At 39.1% G+C, this 23,828-nt stretch overlaps 1 protein-coding gene across 1 annotated transcript in view; it reads left to right on the top strand.

Moving 5' to 3' along the window:
- The window catches only part of LOC102406543 (ATP-binding cassette sub-family A member 13), a 206,996-nt gene that overhangs the window by 135,990 nt on the left and 47,178 nt on the right, over positions 1-23,828 (top strand). The gene's annotated exons all lie outside the window — the stretch shown is intronic.

Below are 23,828 nucleotides of genomic sequence, written 5' to 3'. Positions count from 1 at the left end.
GCCCACCCTGTACCCTGCTCTTCTGAGCATCAGTGCTGTGCGACAGGTCCCGGCACATATCCTTCTGCTTTTCCTGCTAGAGCGAATTAATTGTAACTTGATAACAGATTTCAGAAATCTCTCATGGAACTGACATAAAGAACACGACAGGCATTGTGGTACGTTCTCTGAGGGTCATTGTGTAAATAGCCACCAACTTCTCAGTTTCATAGTCTGTCTACCAGGAATCCTAGAGTTATCTCTTAATAGACTTGGAAGTAATTTGCTTGAGATTTTCATATATAGGTTCAAATAAATTCATGGAAAAAATTTCAAAAATATCATAAGTACTCATTAATTAGCTAATTTTTTTTTTGCATTGACAAATAGTTATCGTCCATCTATGACGTGCCAGGCACGAGGAGAACAGAAATTCTTCCTCTAATCCTAAAATCCAGTGTTAATATTTGTATGTCTCTTGCTCGTTGTTTAAACATACACAGGTGTCCATGTGTATGTATCTACTTTTATCACTTTCTGCATATGTGTAGGCATGTCAAGTGTAGGTGATTAAATATGTGGGGAGAATCATATTTTAAAATCAGACACGATTATAAAGATCATTGTGTAGACTTCACCTACACTTATTCCATGAACATTTCATAATCCTCTTCAGCAATAGTTATTAAAGGGTTTAATTTTTCACAAGCCTGGTGGGCATGCAATGTCATTGTTAGATTGATTTGCATTTCTTTAATTACTCATGAACTTGACAGAGTGCTTTCCCCGTATTTATCTGTTGCCTAGGGTTTCTTTCTGCCAATCACCTGTCATGACTATGGTTCTTTTTTATAAGGTTGTCTTTTTTACTCATGAATAATGTAAGAGTTTTTAATATATTTAACTGGCAATATATTCACATATTCAATATCTTCAACGTGCTTTATATGTTTCAAGTATTACCTGTTAGTGGTTCCTTGTATTTTAATTTTGTTATAGACATTCTCAGTTTTGATAAGACAGTTTTTTCTTTTATTCCTTTGTTATTTCTTCCTTTTTGAGTCTCAGGAAATTCTCTTTCTACTATGATAAAGCTATTTTCTTTTCAGAGGCTTCTTTTCTACATTCATGTTTATTATTTGCATGGAGTCTATATTTGAACATATAATCTGATTTTTTTTCCAGTCCAAGATTCCAGTTCCAGTTTGTCTAAGGCCACCTTCACAGCCATGTGTCTTTTGTCTGTCTTCTTCTTTGCACCGAGTTCGCAGCTAGGCTGGGACTCGCTTTACCTTCTTCTGTTTCAGATGTATACTGGTGAGTTGGTCCCATCTGACTGTCTTCCTAGTTTTTCATTTCCAGAATAATCTGGACTACTTTGGTACCTTTATGAGTTATCATTTTTAGAATCATTTTGGTAACTTGTATAAAAGTGTCACAATATTTGAATCTTGATTGGAATGGAGTCAAATTTATTTTATACTTTGAAGAGATTTACATCTGTATGATAGTTTGTGTTCTTTATCCTTAACTCTGGTACAGAGCCATGCATTCAGGTCATTTAAAAAAGCCTCGTTTACTTGTTTTGCACTTTTCTCTGTAGAATCCTTGCATATCTGTTTTAGATCTGCAGTGAATTTGTCTTCATCAGGAGGTAATTCATCTCTTGAAAGTGAAAAGTGTTAATTGTGTCAGATTCTGTGCAGTCCTGTGGACTGTAGCCTCCTAGGGCTCCTCTGTTCGTCGAATTCTCCAGGCAAGAGTACTGGAGTGGGTTGTGATTTCCTTCTCCAGGGGATCTTCCTGACCCAGGGATTGAACCCATGTCTCCTGTGTCTCCTGCATTGCAGATGGATTCTTTACCCACTGAGTCACCTATATAGATAGTATATATGTCAATCCCAAACTTCTAATTTATGCCCCCCCAACCCTTACCATTAGTTTCTTATGTCTGTGGATCTATATCTGTTTTGCATATAAGTTATTTTTTTCAATGTAGAGAAAAAATGTAAAGCTGTTTTCACAATTCACACTGGAGTTTTGACTTTATATTGCATTTATATTAATAGATTAACTTGAAAATAACTGGTATGTGAATGTTTGTCTTTTCTGCAAACCTTCTGTATTTTCCATTCATTGAAACAAATATAATTCCTTTTAAAAAGTATTTTATTCCATCCAGAATACAATGTTTATCCTAGTAATTCATGAAAATCTTCCGTTTCTCCTATAGTAATGCTTCTGATTCCTATTTCCTTTTTGCTTTCCCTAAAACCATTCAGGCAATGTTCAATGATAGTGTTATCTTACTCACCTAATAATAGTGTTTCTTTTTATTTTTTCCCTCCTCTATTTTTTTTCTTCCAACTTTATTGAGATACAATGGACACACAGTATCATTTTATAAGCCTGTGTTAAATTTAAGGAGTACAGCATAATGGTGTACATGTATCATGGAATGGCTTACGTATATCATGAAATTATTATCACAAATTTAGTGATCATTGATCATCTCATATAGATATAAAAGAAAGAGAAAATTATATTTTCTGTGCCATGAGAATTCTTAAGCTGTCTTCTCTTAACCACCGTCATGTATAGCACACAGCGGTGCTAATTGTATTCATCATGTTGTACATTTACATCCCTAATACTTATTTATCTTATAACGGCAAGTTCGTACCTTTTGGCTGCCCGCATCAGATTCCCCTTCCTGCCATTCCTGCCTCTGGTGACCCAAATCTCATCTCTTTTTCCATGAGTTTGTCAGTCTGAAGTATAATTGACCTGTAACACTATGCTAGTTCCTGGTGTGCAGTGTAGCGATTAGCTCTTTCCGTACATTATGGCAGTATCACCAGGGAGACCTAGTTACCATCTGTCAGCACACGCAGTTATTATGTTATTATAGACTATATTCTCCACACTGAACATTTCATCCCTGTGACATATTTATGTCACAAATGAAAGATTGTCGATTATCAATCTGTCCTTTTATTTCTGCAGCACACTATTTTGTCAGGAATTTAAATATTTTCTTATTTGTTAAATTTCATGCATCATTTAAACTTGATTCATAACAAAACTAGTTGTTTTGTTAAAAAAAAAATCTGATGTTAAATCCGTACTATTAATTTGTCATTGTTTAGTCATTCAGTCATGTCTGACTCTTTGTGACCCCTGGGACTGGGTTCCTCTGTCTGTACGGTTTCTCAGGCAAGAATACTGGAGTGGGTTGCCGTTTCCTTTTCCAGGGGATCTTCCCGATCCCCAGGGAGCGAACCTGCGTCTCCTGCATTGGCAGGCAGCTTATTTACTGCTGAGCCACCATGGAAGCCCTACTGTTAAGTTACTTCTATTTTTTTGTTATTTTGACAACAAAATATTTCTCTCTTCCATGAACCTATTTACTTTATTTCTTATTTTTTTAAAATCAATTCTTATTGAAGTATAGTTGATGTACAAAGCTGTGCTAGTTTCAGGTATACAGCAAATTGATTCAGTTATAGTCACTATTTTTTATACTCTGTTTCTATGTAGGTCACATTACAGAGTATTGAGTAGAGTTCCCTTATTAGTTAACTGTTTTATACATAGTAGTATATATTTATCAATCCTGATTTTCCAATTTATCTCTTTCCCACCTTCCCATTTGGTAACCACAAATTTTTTCTACATCTATGACTCTATTTCTGTTCTATAACCTATTTACTTAATTTAAAATTTTAAGTACCTACATGGAGTTATAACTATGATCATCTTAATATTTGTATTTTTCCTCCCTCTGTACCTGTATAGTTGTGATTTTTTTCTATTAAATTGTCTTTGTACTTTCCAGACTATGACTGTTTTATTTTAAAAAGAACGAAAGATCGAATTTACTTAGTAATTCAAATGTTTTTCAGTTTCCAAATTTATTAAATTTTGTCATTTTTTTTTAATTTTGTCATTTTTTTAACAAAGTCACAGATCAGTTTATTTTACCAAAGTTTAAAATCAATATTTAAAAAATAGATCTTCCATTTTATTTTGCTTCAGCTGAGAAAATCACACACCAGTTTTTCTAATTAATACCTTCTAAAAAAATTCTTGTTTTTAATATTTTATTTTTAAACTCTTTATTTTATATTGGAGTATAGCTGGTTAATAATGCTGTGAGAGTTTCAGGTGCACAGAAAAGTTACTCAGCCATCCTTCCCCAGACTCCCCTCCCAGCCAGGCTGGCACATAACACTGAGCTGAGTTCCCTGTGCTATACAGTAGGTCCTTGTTGGTTATCCATTTTAAACATAGCAGTGTGTACATGTGGCTCCTAAACTCCCTAGCTATCCTTTCCCTCCATTCTCCCCACCACCCCCAGCAAGCCTAAATTCATTCTCTAAGTCTCTGTTTTGTAGATAAGTTCATTTGTATATTTTCTTTTTAGTCCGCATTGAGTTCATTTGTATAATTTCTTTTTAGTCTGCCTTAAGGGATGTCATGTGTTGCTTCTGCTTCTCTGTCTGACTTCACTCACTATGACAATCTCTAGGTTAAATTTTGTCATTTTTATTAGCCTTTCCATCGTACTTTTCTCAGTTTAGTTATGTTGTTTTATTTCTAACTTGATTTGAATGAATTTTAAAATATTTTTCTTTAAATAAATTATCAAACCAAGTCTATAAATATGTTTCTTTGTACAGATTTATTTTAACCCTAAAAATTTCATAAGTGATATTATTGCTGTCATTGCTCTGTACATAATATATATAATTTTGATTTCATCTTTCCAAAATTCACTTAGAAGGATATTTATACTATCTCAAAATCTTGTGTTTCTTGGTTTAATGTATTTTTTTAAATGTCTTTAAAAATTTTTAATTGAAGTTATAGAAAAGAACATTTCAATGAATTTTTACAAAAGTGAAATACTTTTGTAATCTGTGTCTCTCTCAAGAAACTGTTTAGGACTTTTGTTCAGTAGCTCAGTTGTAGCCAACTCTTTGCAACCCCATGGACTGCAGCACACCAGGCTTCCCTGTCCATCACCAACTCCTGGAGTTTGCTCAAACTCATGTCCATTGAGTTGGTGTTGCCATCCAACCATCTCTTCCTCTGTCATCCCCTTCTCCTCATACCTTCAATCTTTCCCAGCATCAGGGTCTTTTCTAATGAGTTGGCTGTTTGCATCAGGTGGCCAAAGTATTGGAGCTTCAGCTTCAGCTTCAGCATCAGTCCTTCCAATGAATATTCAGGACTGATTTCCTTTAGGATTAACTGGTTTGTAGTCAAGTGACTCTCAAGAGTCTTCTCCAGCACCACAGTTCAAAAGCAGAAATTCTTCAGTGCTCAGCCTTCTTTATGGTCCAACTCTCACATCCATACATGACTACTAGGAAAACCATAGCTTTGACTATATGGATCTTTGTTGGCAAAGTAATGTCTCTGCTTTTTAATTAATGCTGTCTAGGTTTATCTTACCTTTTCTTCCATGGAGCAAGCATCTTTTAATTTCATGGCTGCAGTCACCATCTGCAGTGATTTTTTGAGCCCAAGAAAATAAAGTCTGTCAGTGTTTCCATCGTTTCTCCATCTGTTTGCCATGAAGTGATGGGACCAGATCCATGATCTTCGTTTTTTGAATGTTGAGTTTTTCACTCTCCTCTTTCACTTTCATCAAGAGGCTCTTTGGGTTTTCTATGTAGAGGATCATGTCATCTGCAAACAGTGAGAGCTTTACTTCTTCTTTTCCAATTTGAAGTTGCCAGTCCAGGTTCGATGCACGATACTGGATGCTAGGGGCTGGTGCACTGGGACGACCCAGAGGGATGGAATGAGGAGGGAGGAGGGAGGAGGGTTCAGGATGGGGAACACATGTATACCTGTGGCGGATTCATTTTGATATTTGGCAAAACTAATACAGTTATGTAAAGTTTAAAAATAAAATAAAATTAAAAAAAAAAAAAAAGAGGCTCTTTGGTTCCTCTTTGCTTTCTTCCATAAGGGTGGTGTCATCTGCATATCTGAGGTTACTGATATTTCTTCCAGAAATCTTGATTCTCGCTTGTGCTTCATCCAGTCTGGCATTTCCCATGATGTACCCTGCAAACAAGCAACGTGACAATATACAGCCTTGACGTACTCCTTTTCCAATTTGGAACCAGTCCGTTGTTCCATGTTTGGTTCTAACTGTTGCTTCTTGACCTGTATACAGGCTTCTCAGGACACAGGTGAGATGGTCTGATAGTCCCATCTTCACAGGACTGTACCCCTTAAATCCCTATCCGGTCATTTTTCCCCTTCAAAGGTAACTCCAATTATATTTTTTTAAATGTAAATTAGTATATTATTATAAGGCAAGCTTTTATCACCAAGACTCTGACCACGACCCAGAACTTTGGCAGGTAACCCAGAAGCCAGTGTGCCTGCCCTGTACCAGCAACATCCCCTCTATGTAGAGGATCCTGTGTGGCTTTATCTCCTGAGATTGCCCTGGACACAAGCTTTTAGACTTGCTCATTTGTAAAGATCTCATAGGACTTTTCAGACCCTCAGTCTACAGGTCCCCTCTTCCTTTCTTTCTTTTCTTTCTAATCTGCCTTTGATCCTGGGCCGTTGGATTTGGAGAGGGCTGCCTGTGGATCACATGATTGCATACAAATTATGTGGCCTGTTGTGATGCTCTGTCCTGTTTCTTACAAGTTGCTGCTGGGTCCAGAGTTATAATCAGTTTTTGGGTCTGTCCTTTGGCACAAGTAAGCAGGAGGTAGTATTTTCGTTTTTGATTTTTCATCAGGAAGCATATAATATTTGGTCTTGTCACCTTTTTTGATGCCTAATGCCAAGGTTAATGCATTAATTCATTGGAGATTGCAAAATGGTTATGTATTAACTTGTCATTTTGTTTTCATTTACTAACTGGAATAATTTTATAAGTAGTTTCTGTTCCTATATTTTATTTCACTACCCAGAGGTATATTTCACATAAAAAAAGAACAGATAAATGCTTGCTTTTGTTTTTCGTTTCTATCTATTCAGTTTTCAAGATAATCAGTTCATTCCAATCACCCTGAGAGGTAAAAGATTAGGAGTTGTTTGCTTGTTTGTATTTGGTTGTATTATTCTAATTTTATTCTGATAGATTTAGAAGATATCAGACATTTACTTGTGCTTCATTATTCCTTTCACTTCTTAAGATGGCATTTTTCCTACCTCTCCCCATTCCTCCAGTCTGGCTTCCTTATCCTTTAACTAGGAATGATGTTCTTAGATGTCGAAGATTCAGAGAGGTCTGATATCCAGCAGCTGGTGTGCACTCCTCATGCAAGGACTGTTCCCATTCTTGGCTTCTGTGAGGACAGTTAGAGACCTGAAATCATATCTGTCTTACTCCAAAGACTGTATGTCCAATTGTTCTGCCATCTATTGGCTCTTGTTTGCTTTGTTGTTTTTAATTTAATTTTTGCTTTATGTTATAGTTGATTTGTATTGGCTCTTAACTGTTACAATCATTGCTGTCTGTGGACAGAGACTGCATTAAACTTTGGTGAGTCTGTGACAATTGATTAAAAAGTCAGTATTTGGAACTAATTATGTTCAAGAACAGAGAATAGAAAGAACTGGTAAGTTGAGTGAGTGAGTGAGGTCTGTGGAGGTAGGGTTGTAGATCCCAGTTGTCACCCCGAAAGGGAACCAAGCCTTGTGCACCTGAGGCTCTCGGGTGGTGTGTCGCTCATTTTGCTATGCAGCCATACAAGTGAAAGTGCTTTTGCTGATTCTGTGGTGCCCTTTCCCCTCCAGTTTCTCTGTTTACACGTGCATGTGCGCTCAGTTGCTCAGCTGTGTCCCAGTCTTTGTGACCCCATGAACTGTAGCTCACCAGGCTTCTCTGTCCATGGTGATTCTCCAGGCAAGAATGCTGGAGTGGGTTGCCAGTTCCTTCTCCAGGGAATCTTCCTGACATAAGGATCAAACCTGAGTCTCCTACATTGGCAGGTAGATACTTTGCCATGGATCTACCAGGGAAGACCCAAATAGCACAATATTACTGCTTATCTGAACAAGAGGTATGCTTGTGCTCAGTGGCTAAGTATATATGGCCAAAAGGATCAGAATTTCAAAAGAAAACTAAAGTATGGGGTTCATTTTATCAGCCCTGCAAGGCTGACTCTCTTCTTAATAATCCCATTCCATCATTTGTCAAGTAATTGGAAAATGAAATTCAAATAGCTGATCTTGAAAGGAAGAATAAATTTACATCCTTATAATGGTCTGTAAGACCCTTATTATGCTACATATCTGTATAATTAGTTTAATTATAACTAGGTCACACTTGCATTCATTTTATTTTTAACCTTGATTATTTGTAATGTTAATTGTACATTGGTATTCAAGGGAGTAAATGGATAATTAGAACACAATGGAATTTTTAACAATTTAGGGAGTTGGTATATACCTTTTATGCCTAGGAAGCTCATAATTTAACTGTTACCTAATTGAAACACAGCAATTCATTCATTTGTTAGATTAGGGCTCCTTTGGCCTCTCCTTTGAAATTATATTATCAGAAACAGTTGTGTTTTCCAATTTATTAATTTTTGTGATTCAGTTCAGTTCAGTTCAGTCACTCAGTCCTGTCCGACTCTTTGCACCCCCATGAATTGCAGCATGCCAGGCCTCCCTGTCCATAACCAACTCCCAGAGTTCACCTAAATTTGTGTGCATCGAGTTGGTGATGCCATCCAGCCATCTCATCCTCTGTCGTCCCCTTCTCCTCCTGCCCCCAATCCCTCCCAGCTTCAGAGTCTTTTCCAATGAGTCAACTCTTCCCATGAGGTGGCCGAAGTATTGGAGTTTCAGCATTAGCATCAGTCTTTCCAAAGAACACCCAGGACTGATCTCCTTTAGAATGGACTGGTTAGATCTCCTTGCAGTCCAAGGGACTCCCAAGTCTCAAGGGACTCTCTTCTCCAACACCACAGTTCAAAAGCATCAATTCTTCAGCACTCAGCCTTCTTCACAGTCCAACTCTCACATCCATACATGACCACAGGAAAAACCATAGCCTTGACTAGACGAACCTTTGTTGGCAAAGTAATGTCTCTGTTTTTGAATATGCTATCTAGGTTGGTCATAACTTTCCTTCCAAGGAGTAAGTGTCTTTTAATTTCATGGCTGCAATCACTATCTGCTGTGATTTTGGAGCCCCCCCAAAATAAAATCTGACACCGTTTCCACTGACTTCCCATCTATTTCCCATGAAGTGATGGGACCAGATGCCATGATCTTTGTTTTCTGAATGTTGAGCTTTAAGCCAACTTTTTCACTCTCCTCTTTCACTTTCATCAAGAGGCTTTTGAGTTCCTCTTCACTTTCTGCCATAAGGGTGGTGTCATCTGCATATCTGAGGTTGTTGATATTTCACCTGGCAACCTTGATTCCAGCTTGTGCTTCTTCCAGCCCAGTGTTTCTCATGATGTACTCTGCATGTAAGTTTAATAAGGAGGGTGACAATATACAGCCTTGATGTACTCCTTTTCCTATTTGGAACCAGTCTGTTGTTCCATGTCCAGTTCCAACTGTTGCTTCCTGACCTGCATATAGGTCTTTTAAGAGGCAGGTCAGGTGGTCTGATATTCCCATCTCTTTCAGAATTAGCCACTAGAGAAGCCCAAACTTGAGAATATGATGTGATTGTTATGATTTGGTTTAAAGCGTTAGGAGCTCCTGGTATAATGGCAGCAATCACTAAGTGGAAGACTGCAGGCCAAACCCCACCCGCCCTGTCCTTGGTTGAGCACAGTGTTCAAGTGCTGACCAGCTCCGTGTCATGGGCTTGGCTTCCTCCACCTTATCTCATAATTGTAACAACCTTGAGAGGAGGTTGTTGCCCTAATTTGAGGGAGAAAGAAGCTGAGATTCAGAGGACTTGAGCGGAGGACAGAAGGCAGACTCCCCGGGAGGAGCAGAGGACTTGAATCCATGCTCATAACATATGGTCAGCAAATAACTGATGGTTGGAATCTAGGCCCATTAATGGGACAGCAGGCCAACAGGAGACTGAGGTGCTGACTCCGAGCCCAGCTGGCCTGACCTGGTCCCTCCTGGAATCAGCTCAGATTTGGAGGCTTCTCAGCAGGTGTAAATCAGCTCTGGAAAAGGACACTGTGCATTGCTGAATGTGTTTATGTCATATCCTGTCAGCATTGTGGAGGCTGTGCCATTTTTTTTGCTGGTCCTACTGATAGATGATTAAAGTAAAAGATAAAGTTAGTCACTCAGTCATGTCTGACTCTTTGTGACCCCGTGGACTGTAGCCCACCAGGCTCCTCTGTCCATGGAATTCTCTAGGCAATAAAACTGGAGTGGGTTGCCATTCCCTTTTCCAGGGGATCTGTCCAACCCAGGGATCGAACCCATCGACTCTTTTTACGTAGTGGAGAAAAGGAAAATCCTGTTTCCATTTTTCCTTTCAGTTCACCTCTCTTATCTGTTCTTGATCCTAAGATCAACTTCCTTTTCCACACCCTAATCATTCTGATCCCAATGATAACTTCTGATCCCAATAATAACTGTATGTAGTTCTACATGCCATATATGCTTCCCAGGTGGTGCTTCTGGTTGTTGTTCAGTCACTCAGCCATGTCTGACTCATTGTGACCCCATGGACTACAGCACACCGGGACTCCCTGTCCATCACCAACACCCGGAGCCTACTCATGTTCATCGAGTCAGTGATGCCATCCAACCATCTCATCCTCTGTCGTCCCATTCTCATGCCTTCAATCTTTCCTAGCATCAGGGCCTTTTCCAATGAGTCAGTTCTTCACCAAAGTATTGGAGCTTCAGCTTCAGCATCTGTCCTTCCAATGAATATTCAGGATTGATTTCCTTTAGGATTGATTGATTTGATTTCCTTGCTGTCCAAGGAACTCTCAAGAGTTTTCTCAAACACCATGGTTCAAAAGCATCAATTCTTCAGTGATCAGCTTTCTTTATGGTCCAATTCTCACATCCATACATGACTAGTAGAAAAACCATAGCTTTGACTATATGTACCTTGTCATCAAAGTAATGTCTCTGCTTTTTAATATGCTGTCTAGGATGCTCATAGCTTTTCTTCCAAGAGGCAAGCGTCTTTTAATTTCATGGCTGTGATCACTATCTGCAGTGATTTTGGAGCCCCCCCAAAATAAAGTCTGTCACTGTTTCCATTGCTTCCCGTCTATTTGCCATGAAGTGATGGGACCAGATGCCATAATCCTGGTTTTTTGAATGTTGAGTTTTAAGCCAGCTTTTTCACTCTCCCCTTTCACTTTCATCAAGAGGCTCTTTATTTCCTCTTTGCTTTCTGCCATATGGGTGGTGTCATCTGCATATCTGAGCTTATTGATATTTCTCCTGGAAACCTTGATTCCAGTATGTGCTTCATCCAGCCCTGCATTTCATATAATGTACTCTGCATGTGATTTAAATAAGCAGAGTGACAATATACAGCCTTGATGTAATTCTTTCCCAGTTTGAACCAGTCTGTTGTTTCATGTCCAATTCTAACTGTTGCTTCTTAACCTGCATACATGTTTCTCAGGAGGCAGGTGAGGTGGTCTGGTATTCTTATCTCTTAAAGAATTTTCCACAGCTTGCTGTGATCCACAAAGTCAAAGGCTTTAGCATAGTCCATGAAGCAGAAGTAGATGTTTCTCTGGAATTCTCTTGCTTTTTCTTTGATCCAACAGATGTTGGCAATTTGATCTCTGGTTCCTCTGCCTTTTCTAAATCCTGCTTGAACATCTGGAAGTTCACGATTTACTTACTGTTGAAGCCTGGCTTGGAGAATTTTGAGCATTACTTTGCTAGCATGTGAGATGAGTGCAATTGTGCAGTAGTTTGAACATTCTCTGGCATTGCCTTTCTTTGGGATTGGAATGAAAACTGATCTGTTCCATTCCTGTAGCCACTGCTGAGTTTTCCAAATTTGCTGGAATATTGAGTGCATACTTTAACAGCATCATCTTTTAGGATTTGAAATAGCTCAGCTGGAATTCCGTCACCTCCACTAGCTTTGTTCGTAGTGATGCTTCCTAAGGCCTGCTGACTTCACATTCCAGGATGTCTGGCTCTAAGTGAGTGATCACACCATTGTGATTATCTGGGTCATGAAGACTCTTTTGTATAGTTCTCCTGTGTATTCTTGCCACATTTTCTCAATATATTTTGCTTCTGTTAGATCCATATATTTTCTGTCCTTTATTGTGCCCATATTTGCATGAAATGTTCCCTTGATATCTAATTTTCTTGAAGAGATCTCTAGTCTTTCCCATTCTGTTGTTTTCCTTTTTTTTTTTTTTTTTTTTTTTTTTTAGCACTGATCGCTAAGGAGATCTTTCTTATCTCTCCTTACTATTCCTTGGAATTCTGCATTCAGATGGGTATATCTTTACTTTTTTCCTTTTCTTTTTGCTTCTCTTCTTTTCTCAGCTATTTGTAAGCCCTCCTAAGACAACCATTTTGCCTTTTTGCATTTCTTTTTCTTGGGGATGGTTTTGATCACCACCTTCTGTAGAATGTCATGAACCTCCATTGATTGTTCTTCAGGCATTCTGTCTATCAGATCTGATACCTTGGAAACTATTTGTCACTTCCACTGTATAATCATAAGGGATTTGATTCAGGTCATACCTGAATGGTCTAATGTTTTTCCCTACTTTATCAATTTAAGTCTGAATTTGGAAATAAGTACTTCATGATCTGAGCCACAGTCAACTCCCAGTCTTGTTTTTGCTGACTGTATAGAGCTTCTCCATCTTTGGCTGCAAAGAATGTAATCAGTCTGATTTTGGTATTGACTATCTGGGGAAGTCCATGTGTAGAGTCTTCTCTTGTGTTGTTGGAAGAGGGTGTTTGCTATGACCAGTGCACTCTCTTGACAAAACTCTATTAGCCTTTGCCCTGCTTCCTTTTGTACTCCAAGGCAAAACTTGCTTGTTATTCCAGGTATCTCTGTACTTCCTACTTTTGCATTCCAGTCCCCTATGATGAAAAGAACATCTTTTGGGGATGTTAGTTCTAGAAGGTCTTGTAGGTCTTCATAGAACCATTCAACTTCAGCTTGTATGGCATTACTGGTCAGGGCATAGACTTGGATTACTGTAATATTGAATGGTTTTCCTTGGAAACACAGAGATCATTCTGTCGTTTTTGAGACTGCATCCAAGTACTGCATTTCGTACTCTTTTGTTGACTATGATGGCTACTCCATTTCTTCTAAGGGATTCTTGCCCACAGTAGTAGATATAATGGTCATCTGAATTAAATTCACCCATCCTGCTCCATTGTAGTTAACTAATTGCTAAAATGTTGATGTTCACTCTTGTCATCTCCTATTTGACCACTTCTAATTTACCTTGATTCATGGACCTAATATGCCAGGTTGCTATGCAATATTGTTCTTCATAGCATCGGACTTTACTTTCACCACCAGTCACATCCACACCTGGTCACTGTTTCCACATTGGCTCAGCCTCTTCATTCCTTCTGGAGCTATTTCTCTGCTCTTCTCCAGAAGCATATGGGGCACCTACTGACCAGGGGAGTTCATCTTTCAGTTTCATCTTTTGTCTTTTCATACTGTTCATGAGGTTCTCAAGGCAATAATGCTGAAGTGGTTTGCCATTCCCTCCCCCAGTGGACCACGTTTTGTTAGAACACTCCACCGTGATCCATCTGTCTTGGGTGGCCCTACATGGCATGGCTCAGTTTCATTGAGTTAGACAAGGCTGTGATCCATGTGATCAGTTTGGTTAGTTTTCTGTGATTGTGGTTTTCATTCTGTCTGCCTTCTGATGGATGAGGATAAGAGGCTTGTGGATGCTTCCTGATGGGAGGAACTGGCTGTGGGGTATACCCAGTCTTGCTCTGATTGGCAGGGCCATGCTAGGTAAATCTTTAATCCTTCCCTCCCTGTAGTTGGCCTGAGGTCAAACTGTGGTAGGGACAATGGTGGAAGTCCTGTAATCAAATCCCACTGGGCTTCAAAGTCAAATTCCCCAGGGGTTCTCAGTCCCTTTGCCAGATCAGGTGGGAAATCTGCTGTGGGCCCTAGAACTTTTGCAAAAGTATGAGAACTTTGGTATAATTGTTCTCTAGTTTGTGGATTGTCTGCTCAGTAGCTTTATGGTGGGGCTAATGGCGATCTCTTCCAAGAGGACTTATGCCAAATGCCATGCCTCCCAGGTCTGCTGCAGCCAGAGCGCCTGTCCCCTTGGCAGGCCACTGATGACCCATGCCTCTGCAGGAGACACTCAAACAATCAAAGGCAGGTCTGACTCAGTCTCTTGTGGGGGGTCACTGCTCCTTTCCCTGGGTCCTGGTGCATACAAGGATTTTGTCTGCCCCCTCCAAGCGTCTCTGGTGGATATGAAGCTTGATTCTAAACACGATTGTACCTCTCCTAGCATCTTGCTGGGGCTTCTCCTTTACCCTTGGATACAGGGTATCTTTTTTCAGTGGGACCAAACATTCTCTTGTCAATGGTTGTTCAATAGCTAGTTGTGATTTTGGTGTTCTCACAGGAGAAGATGAGTGCACTTAGTGGTAAAGAATCGCCTATATATTTATATATTGCATGTTAAGTATGTTTTTTATATAAAATATAAATTAGACATGTTAAATATATATATTTAAATATTCCTTTCAGAAAGATATATACCAAATTTTATCTTTCTCAGATATAAATACACTTAAATTATAATACTTATATGAATATTTATATACTGGTAATGAATTTTTAAATTTTTTTGATAAAACTCCGATACTGTCATTCACACTTTAGAAAGTGAACAGACTGTCCACAAAAATAGTTTGGAGACTTGAAGAGTTTGCACTTAAAAAAAATGTAGGTCTGATTAGCCTGTATAAACTTCTCTGGCAACAGTAGTTAACTTTTAACCTCCCACTCAAAAACTTTACCAGTGCAATTATTCCCTACTACTAGTACCATGGTGATCATATCACCAAATTTTCCTGAGATCAGTGTTTAATGTTTCTCTTAGAAACCTAGAAATAATGCAAATATATATATAAACATTCATTAGTCAATGGTGAATTATTTATTTTTAAAAAAAATTATTTATTTTAATTGGAGGCTAATTACTTTACAATATTGTGGTAGTTTTTGCCATACATTGACATGAATCAGCCATGGGTGTACATGTGTCCCCCATCCTGAACCCCTCTTGCAACTCCTTCCCCATCCCATCCCTCAAGGTCATCCCAGTGCACCAGCCCTGAGCACCCTGTCTCATTCATCAAACCTGGACTGGCAATCTGTTTATACATGTTTCAGTGCTGTTCTCTCAAATCATCTTGCCCTCGCCTTCTCCTACAGAGTCCAAAAGTCTGTTCTTTACATCTATGTCTCTTTAGCTGTTTCACATACAGGGTCATAATTACCATCTTTTAAAATTCCATGTGAAGTGAAGTGAAGTGAAGCTGCTCAGTCGTGTCCGACTCTTTGCAACCCTGTGGACTGTAGCCTACCAGGCTTCTCCATCCATGGAATTTTCCAGGCAAGAGTACTGGAGTGGGTTGCCATTTCCTTCTCCAGGTGATCTTCCCAACCCAGGGATCGAACCCGGGTCTCTCACGTTGTAGGCAGACGCTTTACCCTCTGAGCCACCAGGGAAGCCTTTAAATTCCATATATATGCATTAATATACTGTATTGGTGTTTTCCTTTCTGACTTACTTCGCTGTATATTATAGGCTCCAGTTTCATCCACCTCATTAGAACTGATTTAAATGCATTCTTTTTAATAGCTGAGTAATATTCCATTGTGTATATGTACCACTGCTTTCTTATCCATTTGTCTGCCAATGGATGTCTAGGTTGCTTCCATGTCCTAGCTGTTGTAAATAGTGCTGCAATGAACATTGGGGTACACGTGTCTCTTTCAATTCTGGTTTCCTTGATGTGTATGCCCAGCAGTGGGATTGCTGGGTCGTATGGCAGCTCTATTTCCAGTTTTTTAAGAGATCTCCACACTGTTCTCCATAGTGGCTGTAAACTAGTTTTCATTCCCACCAACAGTGTAAGAGGGTTCCCTTTTATCCACACCCTCTCCAGCATTTATTGTTTGTAGACTTTTGGATAGCAGCCATTCTGGTGTGAGATGGTACCTCATTGTGGTTTTGATTTGCATTTCTCTGATAATGAGTGATGTTGAGCATCTTTTAATGTGTTTGTTAGCCATCTGTATGTCTTCTTTGGAGAAATATCTGTTTAGTTCTTTGGCCCATTTTTTGATTGGGTCATTTATTTTTCTGGAATTGAGCTGCAGGAGTTGCTTGTATATTTTTGAGATTAATTGTTTGTCAGTTGCTTCATTTACTATTATTTTCTCCCATTCTGAAGGCTGTCTTTTCACCTTGCTTATAGTTTCCTTCATTGTGCAGAAGCTTTTAAGTTTAATTAGGTCCCATTTGTTTATTTTTGCTTTTATTTCTATTACTCTGGGAGGTGAGTCATAGAGGATCCTGCTGTGATTTACATCAGAGAGTGATTTGCATTATGTTTTCCTCTAGCAGTACTTTGCCTGGACAATCCCATGGATGGAGGAGCCTGGTAGCCTGCAGTCCATGGGGTCGTGAAGAGTCAGACACGACTGAGCAACTTCACTTTCACTTTTCATTTTCATGCATTGGAGAAGGAGACGGCGACCCACTCCACTTGCCTGGAGAATCCCAGGGACGGGGGAGCCTGGTGGCTGCCGTCTATGGGGTTACACAGAGTCAGGCATGACTGAAGTGACTTAGCAGCAGCAGCAGCAGGTGTTTTATAGTTTTTTGTCTTACATTTAGATCTTTAATCCATTTTGAAGTTTTTGTGTGTATGAAAGTGTTAGAAAGTGTTCTAGTTTCATTCTTTTACAAGTGGTTGACCAGTTTTCCCAGCACCACTTGTTAAAGAGATTGTCTTTTCTCCATTGTATATTCTTGCCTCCTTTGTCAAAGATAAGGTGTCCATAGGTGTGTGGATTTATCTCTGGGCTTTCTATTTTGTTCCATTGATCTATGTTTTTGTCTTTGTGCCAGTACCATACTGTCTTGATGACTGTAGCTTTGTAGCATAGTCTGAAGTCAGGCAGGTTGATTCCTACAGTTCCATTCTTCTTTATTAAGATTGCTTTGGCTATTTGAAGTTTTTTGTATGTCCATACAAATTGTGAAATTATTTGTTCTAGTTCTCTGAAAAATACCATTGGTAGCTTGATAGGGATTACATTGAATCTATAGATTGCTCTGGGTAGTATACTCATTTTGACTATATTGATTCTTCTGATCCATGAACATGGATCCATTTATTTGTGTCCTCTTTGATTTCTTTCATCAGTGTTTTATAGTTTTCTATATATAAGTCTTTTTTTCTTTGTGTAAGTGAAGTTGCTCAGTCATGTCCGACTCTTTGCAACCCCATGGACTGTAGCCTACCAGGCTCCTCTGTCCATGGAATTTTCCATGCAAGAGTACTAGAGTGGGTTGCCATTTCCTACTCTTTGTTTCATTAGGTAGATTTATTCCTAAGTATTTTATTCTTTTTGTTGCAATGGTGAATGGAATTGTTTCCTTAATTTCTCTTTCTTTTTCTCATTGTTAGTGTACAGAAATGCAAGGGATTTCTGTGTGTTAATATTATATCATGCAACTTTACTATATTCATTGATTAGCTCTGGTAATTTTCTGGTGGAGTCTTTAGGGTTTCTATGTAGAGGATCATGTCATTTGCAAACAGTGAGAGTTTTACTTCTTATTTTCTAATCTTGATTCTTTTTATTTCTTTTTCTTCTCTGATTGCTGTGGCTAAAACTTCTGAAACTATGTTGAATAGTAGTGGTGAGACTGGGCACCCTTGTCTTGTTCCTGACTTTAGGGGAAATGCTTTCAATTTTTCACCATTGAGGATAATGTTTGCTGTGGGTTTATCATATATGGCTTTTATTATGTTGAGGTATGTTCCTTCTATTCCTGCTTTCTGGAGGGTTTTTTTTTTATCATAAATGGATGTTATTATTGAGATAATCATATGGTTTTTATCTTTCCACTTGTTAATGTGGTGTATCACATTGATTGATTTGCAGATATTAAAGAATCCTTGCATCCCTGGGATAAAGCCCACTTGGTCATGATGTATGATCTTTTTAATGTGTTGTTGGATTCTGATTGCTAGGATTTTGTTAAGGATTTTTGCATCTATGTTACATCAGTGATATTGGCCTGTAGTTTTCTTTTTTTGTGGCATCTTTGTCATGTTTTGGTATTAGGTTGATGGTGGCCTCATAGAATGATTTTGGAAGTTTACCTTCCTCTGCAATTTCTAGAAGTTTGAGTAGGATAGGTGTTAGCTCTTCTCTAAATTTCTGGTATAATTCAGCTGTGAAGCTGTCTGGTTCTGGGCTTTTGTTTGCTGGAAGATCTCTGATTACAGTTTCAATTTCAATGCTTGTGATGGGTCTGTTAAGGTTTCTATTTCTTCCTGGTTTAGTTTTGGAAAGTTATACTTTTCTAAGAATTTGTCCATTTCTTCCAAGTTGTCCATTTTATTGGCATATAGTTGCTGATAGTAGTGTCTTATGATCCTTTGTATTTCTGTGTTGTCTGTTGTGACTTCTCCATTTTCATTTCTAATTTTATTGATTTAATTCTTCTTCCTTTTTTTCTTGATGAGTCTGGCTAATGGTTTGTCTATTTTATTTATCTTCTCAAAGAACCAGCTTTTAGCTTTGTTGATTTTTGCTATGGTCTCCTTTGTTTCTTTTGCATTTATTTCTGCCCTAATTTTTATGATTTCTTTCCTTTTACTAACCTTGGGGTGCTTCATTTCTTCTTTTTCAAGTTAGTTTAGATGTAGAGTTAGGTTATTTATTTGATTTCTCTCCTGTTTCTTGAAGTAGGCTTGTATTGCTATGAACCTTCCCCTTACACTGCTTTTACTGTATCCTATAGGTTTTGGGTTGTTGTGTTTTAATTTTCATTTGTTTCTATGCATATTTTGATTTCCTGTTTGATTTCTTCTGTGATTTGTTGGTTATTCAGAAGTGCATTGTTCAGCCTCCATATGTTTGTATTTTTAATAGTTTTTTTTCCCTGTAGTTGACATCTAATCTTACTGCATTGTGATTAGAAAAGATGCTTGAGATGATTTCAATTTTTTTGAATTTACCAAGGCTACATTTATGGCCCAGGATGTGATCTGTCCTGCAGAAGGTTCCATGTGCACTTAAGAAAAAGGTGAAATTCATTGTTTTAGGGTAAAATGTCCTATAGATATTAATTAGGTCTAACTGGTCCATTGTATCATTTAGAGTTTGTGTTTCCTTGCTAATTTTCTGTTTAGTTGATCTATCCATAGGTGTGAGTAGTATATTAAAGTCTCCGACTATTATTGTGTTACTGTTAATATCCCCTTTCATACCTGTTAGCATTTGCCTTCCATATTGCAGTGCTCCTATGTTGGGTGCATATATATTCATAATTGTTATATCTTCTTCTTGGATTAATCCTTTGATCATTATGTAGTGTCCTTCTTTGTCTCTTTTCATGGCCTTTATTTCAAAGTCTATTTTATCTGATATGAGTATTGCTACTCCTGCTTTCTTTTGGTCTCCATTTGTGTGAAATATCTTTTTCCACCTCTTCACTTTCAGTCTGAATGTGTCACTTACTTTGAGGTGGGTCTCTTGTAGGCAGTATATATAGAGTCTTGTTTTTGTATCCATTCAGCCATTCTTTCTGTTTTGGTTGGGGCATTCAACCCATTATTGATGAGTATGATCCCATTGCCGTTTACTTTGTTGTTTTGGGATCGAGTTTATACACCTTTTCTGTGTTTCCTGTCTAGAGAAGATCCTTTAGCATTTGTTGAAGTGCTGGTTTGGTGGCTGAATTGTCTCAGCTTTTGCTTGTCTGTAGAGCTTTTCATTTCTCCTTCATATTTGAATGAGATCCTTGCTGGATACAGTAATCTGGGTTGTAGGTTTTTCTCTTTCATCACTTTAAGTATGTCTTGCCATTCCCTTCTGGCCTGAAGAGTTTTTATTGAAAGATCAGCTGTTATCCTTATGGGAATCCCCTTGTGAGTTATTTGTTGTTTTTCCCTTGCTGCTTTTAATATTTGTTCTTTGTGTTTGATCTTTGTTAATTTGATTAATATGTGTCTTGGTGTGTTTTGCCTTGGATTTATCCTGTTTAGGACTCTCTGGGTTTCTTGGATTTGGGTGGCTATTTCCTTCCCCATTTTAGGGAAGTTTTCAACTATTATCTCCTCAAGTATTTTCTCATGGCCTTTCTTTTTGTCTTCTTCTAGGGCTCGTATGATTCGAGTGTTGGGATGTTTGACATTGTCCCAGAGGTCTCTGAGATTGTCCTCATTTCTTTTACTTCATTCTTCTTTTTTCCTCTCTTCTTCATTTATTTCTACTATTCTATCTTTCACCTCACTTATCCTATCTTCTGCCTCCGTTATTCTACTGTTGATTCCCTCCAGAGTGCTTTTGATTTCAGTTATTACATTATTCATTAAATGTTGACTCTTTTTAATTTCTTCTAGGTCTTTGTTAACGTTTTCCTGCATATTCTCAATCCTTGTCTCCAGACTCCATTTTGTTTTCAAGATTTTGAATCATTTTTACTATTATTATTTTGAATTCTTTTTCAGGTAGACTCCCAATCTCCTCCTCTTTTGTTTGGTTTGGTAGGCTTTTATCATGTTCCTTTACCTGCTGAATACTTCTCTGCCTTTTCATCTTGTTTAGATTGCTGTGTTTGGGGTGGCCTTTCTGTATGCTGGAAGTTTGTGATTCCTCTTTATTGTGGAGGTTATTCCCTGTGGGTGCGGTTGGACGAATGGCTTTCAAGGTTTGCTGGTTAGGAAAGCTTGCATTGGTGTTCTGATGGGTGGGGCTGGATCTCTTCTCTCTGGAGTGCAATGAAGTGTCCAGTAGTGAGTTTTGAAGTGTCTATGTGCTTGGTGTGACTTTTGGCCCCCTGTATTTTTGTGATCAGGGTTTGTTCCTACATTGTTGGAGAATTAGCTTGGTATGTCTTGCTCTGAAACTTGTTGGCTCTTGGGTGGAACTTGGTTTCACTGTAGGTATGGAGGCTTTTGGATGAGCCCTTGTCAATTAATGTTCCTTGGAGTCAGGAGTTTTCTGGTGTTCTCAAGTTTTTGATTTAAGCCTCCTGCCTCTGGCTTTCAGTCTTATTCTTACAGTAGCCTCAAGACTTCTCCATCCATACAGCACCAGTGATAAAACATCTAGGTTCATGGTGAAAAGATTCTCCACAGTGAGGGACACCAGAGAGGTTCACAGATTTACATGGAGAGGAGAAGAGGAGGAGGGAGACAGCGGTGACTAGGAGGTGAAGAGGGGGAAGCAAAAGGGGAGAGAGCAATCTAGCCAGTAATCACTTCCCTATGGGCTCTCCACAGTCTGGAACACTCAGAGAGGTTCACAGAGTTCCATAGAGAAGTGAAGAGGGAGGAAGGAGACAGAGGAGATCAGGAGGAGAGGAGGGGGAGTCAAAAGGAGAGAGACCATTCTAGCCAGTGATCAGTTCCCTAAGTGTTCTCCACAGCCTGGAACACCCAAAAAGATTCACAGAGTTAAGTAGAGAAGAGAAGAGGGAGGGAAGAGATAGAGGTGACCTGGGGGAGAAAAAGGAGAGTCAAAAGGGGAGAGAGCAATCAAGCCAGTGATCACACTCCTAAGTAAAAATGGGTACTGCAGATTGGATTCTTAAAGGTACAAAATTGATAACTGATACCAAAAAGTGAATATTAAAAATCTAGAGTTTTGACTCTCAAATATTTAATATTAAAAAAAATCTCAAGTTATTAAAAATATATGAAATTTGCTTTACAAATAGGGTCTTTTTTTGCAAGGTAATAGTAGGTTTTATTTATTTATTTATTTTTTAATAGTAGGTTTTAAAAATGAAAATTAAACAAGTAAAAAGAACTTAAAAATAAAAAAATAAAAAAATGATAATAGTAAAATATATCTAGGAATTTCTCTTGAGATGTTGAGGGCAGTGTGGGGTCAGTTCAGTTTCAGATAGGTCCTTGTTCCAACTTATACTTCTTCTCAAGGTCTATAGTTCCCTTCCAATGTAGTCAATGCTAACTACAGGGTTTTAATCTGTTGCACCTGTCACTTCCAAAGCAGTTCCCTCTTCTTTGTTTATTTTGGCTTCCTCTGTTTGCAAGTCTCTTCAGTATCTAACTTCTGCCCTGACACAATGGGTCGAAGGTGATCATTTATTTAGGCTCACTTGTTCAGTTGTGCCACAGGGAGGGAGGAACACTGCAAACAAATATCACCAGCGTGTGTGGGGAGTGCTCGCAGTGTCTGGGCCACACTGGGTTTGTCCCCACTCACGGTGTGTGTGCTTTTCCGGTCTACACTGCTCAGTCTCCAGGTTGCTCTGCAGAGGAACTGATAAAGCGGGCCCTGGGTTGCATGTGCTTCCCAGGTCTAAGTCACTCAGATTCAGGCTCTTGCATATACTACAAAGGCACAGACTCCTGTGTTTTTTGCCCTTCTCAGGTCTGAGCAGCTTAGGTGACCAGGTGCTTGGCGAGCACACTCTTCCCAGGTGGGTGGTGTGTCTTATCACCTCCCCAGTCCCAGCCGCTTGGTTTCCTGGGTGTGCAACAGGAGTGCTGTCTGAGGTGTGCTGTGTGTCTGCTCTGGGGAGCTGATCTCTGGCTGTGACCCTCCTGGAGGATGTCAACCATCCAGGATCCCAGGAAGACTTGGTTAGCAACTGAGAGCCTGCTCACAGTTTGGTGGTGGATGCTGTCTCTGGGGCCGAGATTGCCCCTCGCCTTCTGGCTCTGGCTGTCACCCACCTGCCTCTGGCGGGGGATGGGCTTGTCTGCAGCTGGCTAGCTCTCCTCTGGTATTTGCTCAGTCCTTTGTTCTGTGAGCAGCCCAGCAGTGCCTTAGGTTAGAGCTTTTCATGGGAAAGTTCTCTCTTTCTCTTTTCTCTTTTTTACCCCCCTTCTGGCTATCCCACAATTGGGGTTGGTATCTCCCTCAGATTGTCCTCAGGGCATTCAGGCCTGGTCCTTACCCTAAGCAATTCAGCCCGTGCCTCCCTGTTCAGCCCCCGCTTGCTGGTGGGGACGCGAGCATCTGGGCTACTTCTCCACTGGGAGTTGAGGTTAGGCATGTAATCTGTGGGTTTTATTTAGTTATTTTTTCATCTGGGTTATGTTGCTCTCTGAGATTCCAAAACTCCCCACAGACCTGCCAGTGAGAAGGTTTCCTGGTGTTTGGAAACTTCTCCTGCTTCTCAACTCCCTTCCTGGGACAGGTCTCCGTCCCTGACTCTTTTGTCTCTCTTTTTATCTTTTATCTTTTGTTTTACCTCTTTTCAAAGACAATGGGCTGCCTTTCTGGGTGCCTCGTGTCCTCCGCCAGCGTTCAGAAGTTGTTTTGTGGAATTTTCTCAGCGTTCAAATGTTCTTTTGATGAATTTGTGGGGGAGAAAGTGGTTTCTCCATCCTATTCTTCCACCATCTTAGGACTGCTCCCCTGTTTCTGAACATTAATATAAAATTCTTCATGCAAAATACAGATATATTTAAATGTGGAAACTCTACATTTTTCTTGTAAGCAAAATCACTAAAATTTAAAGGCAAAAGCAAGGATCTAATAAGACAGGATAGACATATAAAGTCGTTATAAGTTTGAATACTATTTATTGACAGTTAAGGTGAAAGACTGGAATAACCTTACAATGCTCTTATTACTAGTTAAACCATGGTTATTTTATAAGTGCCTATCTGAGACCACAAGAAGGAAAGGGAAT

This window comes from Bubalus bubalis, chromosome 8 (genome assembly GCF_019923935.1).
Source record: "Bubalus bubalis isolate 160015118507 breed Murrah chromosome 8, NDDB_SH_1, whole genome shotgun sequence".
In the NCBI taxonomy this organism is placed as follows: Eukaryota; Metazoa; Chordata; class Mammalia; order Artiodactyla; family Bovidae; genus Bubalus; species Bubalus bubalis.
This window is presented reverse-complemented; position numbering and strand designations above follow the sequence as displayed.